Consider the following 3,006-nt stretch of genomic DNA (forward strand, 5'->3'; position numbering starts at 1 on the left):
GCAAGTTAAAGAAGTATGGGCTGGATGAATGTACTATAAGGTGGATAGAAAGCTGGCTAGTTCATTGGGCTCAATGGGTAGTGATCAATTGCTCCATGTCTAGTTGGCAGCCGGTATCAAGCAGAGTGCCCCAAGGGTCGGTCCTGGGGCTGGTTTTTTTCAATATCTTCATTAATGATCTGGAAGATGGCATGGATTGCACCCTCAGCAAGTTTGCAGATGACACTAAACTGAGAGCAGTGGTAGATACGCTGGAGGGTAGGGCTAGGATACAGAGGGACCTAGACAAATTAGAGGATTGGACCAAAAGAAATCTGATGAGGTTCAACAAGGACAAGTGCAGAGTCCTGCACTTCGGATGGAAGAATCCCATGCACAGCTACAGACTAGCGACCAAATGGCTAGGCAGCAGTTCTGCAGAAAAGAACCTAGGGGTTACAGTGGATGTAAAGCTGGATATGAGTCAACAGTGTGCCCTTGTTGCCAAGAAGACTGAAGGCATTTTGGGCTGTATAAGTAGGGGCTTTGCCAGCAGATCAAGGGACGTGATTGTTCCCCTCTATTCGAGATTGGTGAGGCCTCATCTAGAGTACTGTGTCCAGTTTTGGGCCCCACACTACAAGAAGGATGTGGAAAAATTGGACAGCGTCCAGCGGAGGGCAACAAAAATGATTAGGGGACTGGAACACGAGACTAATGAGGCGAGGCTGAGGGAACTGGGATTGTTTAGTCTGCAAAAGAGAAGAATGAGGGGGGATTTGATAGCTGCTATTAACTACCTGCAAGGGGGTTCCAAAGAGGATGGGTCCAGACTGTTCTCAGGGTATGTCTACACTATGAAATTAGGTCGAATTTATAGAAGTCGTTTTTTTAGAAATCAGTTTTATATATTCAAGTGTGTGTGTCCCCACAGAAAATGCTCTAAGTGCATTAAGTGAATTAACTTGGCGGAGCGCTTCCACAGTACCGAGGCTAGAGTCAACTTCCGGAGTGTTGCACTGTGGGTAGCTATCCCACAGTTCCCGCAGTCTCCGCTGCCCATTGGAATTCTGCGTTGAGATCCCAATGCCGGATGGGGCTAAAATATTGCCGCAGGTGGTTCTGGGTACCTATCATCAGGCCCCCATTCCCTCCCTCCCCCCATGAAAGCAAGGGCAGACAATCGTTTCACGTCTTTTTTCCTGAGTTACCTGTGCAGACGCAATACCACGGCAAGCATGGAGCCCGCTCAGGTAACCGTCACCGTATGTCTCCTGGGTGCTGGCAGACGAGGTACTGCATTGCTACACAGTAGCAGCAACCCATTGCCTTGTGGCAGCAGACAGTGCAATAGGACTGGTAGCCGTCATCGTCATGTCCGAGGTGCTCCTGGCCGTGTCGGCCGGGAGCGCCTGGACAGACATGGGCGCGGGGACTAAATTTGGAGTGACTTGACCAGGTCATTCTCTTTAGTCCTGCAGTCAGTCCTATTGAACCATCTTATGGTGAGCAGGCAGGCAATATGGATTGCTTGCAGTCATATTGTACCATCTTCTGCCAGGCAGGCAAGTGATGAGGATGGCTAGCAGTCGTATTGTACCATCTTCTGCCAAGCAGCCCTGAGATGTGGATGGCATGCAGTCCTTCTGCACCGTCTGCTGCCAGCCAAAGAGGTAAAAGATAGATGGAGTGTATCAAAACAAGAAATAGACCAGATTTGTTTTGTACTCATTTGCTTCCCCCCCAACCCCGTCTAGGGGACTCATTCCTCTAGGTCACACTGCAGTCACTCACAGAGAAGGTGCAGCGAGGTAAATCTAGCCATGTATCAATCAGAGGCCAGGCTAACCTCCTTGTTCCAATAAGAACAATAACTTAGGTGCACCATTTCTTATTGGAACCCTCCGTGAAGTCCTGCCTGAAATACTCCTTGATGTAAAGCCACCCCCTTTGTTGATTTTAGCTCCCTGAAGCCAACCCTGTAAGCCGTGTCGTCAGTCGCCCCTCCCTCCGTCAGAGCAACGGCAGACAATCGTTCCGCGCCTTTTTTCTGTGCGGACGCCATATCAAGGCAAGCATGGAGGCCGCTGAGCTCACTTTGGCAGTTAGAAGCACATTCAACACCACACGCATTATCCAGCAGTATATGCAGCACCAGAACCTGGCAGACCGATACCGGGCGAGTAGGTGACATCAGCGCGGACGCGTGAGTGATCAGGACATGGACACAGATTTCTCTGAAAGCATGGGCCCTGCCAATGCATGCATCATGGTGCTAATGGGGCAGGTTCATGCTGTGGAACGTTGATTCTGGCCTCGGGAAACAAGCACAGACTGGTGGGACCGCATAGTGTTGCAGGTCTGGGACGATTCCCAGTGGCTGCGAAACTTTCGCATGCGTAAGGGAACTTTCATGGAACTTTGTGACTTGCTTTCCCCTGCCCTGAAGCGCATGAATACCAAGATGAGAGTAGCCCTCACAGTTGAGAAGCGAGTGGCGATAACCCTGTGGAAGCTTGCAACGCCAGACAGCTACCGGTCAGTTGGGAATCAATTTGGAGTGGGCAAATCTACCGTGGGGGCTGCTGTGATGCGAGTAGCCCACGCAATCAAAGATCTGCTGATATCAAGGGTAATGACCCTGGGAAATGTGCAGATCATAGTGGATGGCTTTGCTGCAATGGGATTCCCTAACTGTGGTGGGGCTATAGACGGAACCCATATCCCTATCTTGGCACCGGAGCACCAAGCCGGCGAGTACATAAACCGCAAGGGGTACTTTTCAATAGTGCTGCAAGCTCTGGTGGATCACAAGGGACGTTTCACCAACATCAACATGGGATGGCCGGGAAAGGTACATGATGCTCGCATCTTCAGGAACTCTCGTCTGTTTCAAAAGCTGCAGGAAGGGACTTTATTCCCAGACCAGAAAATAACTGTTGGGGATGTTGAAATGCCTATAGTTATCCTTGGGGACCCAGCCTACCCCTTAATGCCATGGCTCATGAAGCCGTACACAGGCAGCCT

This window comes from Lepidochelys kempii, chromosome 8, assembly GCF_965140265.1.
Source record: "Lepidochelys kempii isolate rLepKem1 chromosome 8, rLepKem1.hap2, whole genome shotgun sequence".
Classification (NCBI taxonomy): Eukaryota; Metazoa; Chordata; order Testudines; family Cheloniidae; genus Lepidochelys; species Lepidochelys kempii.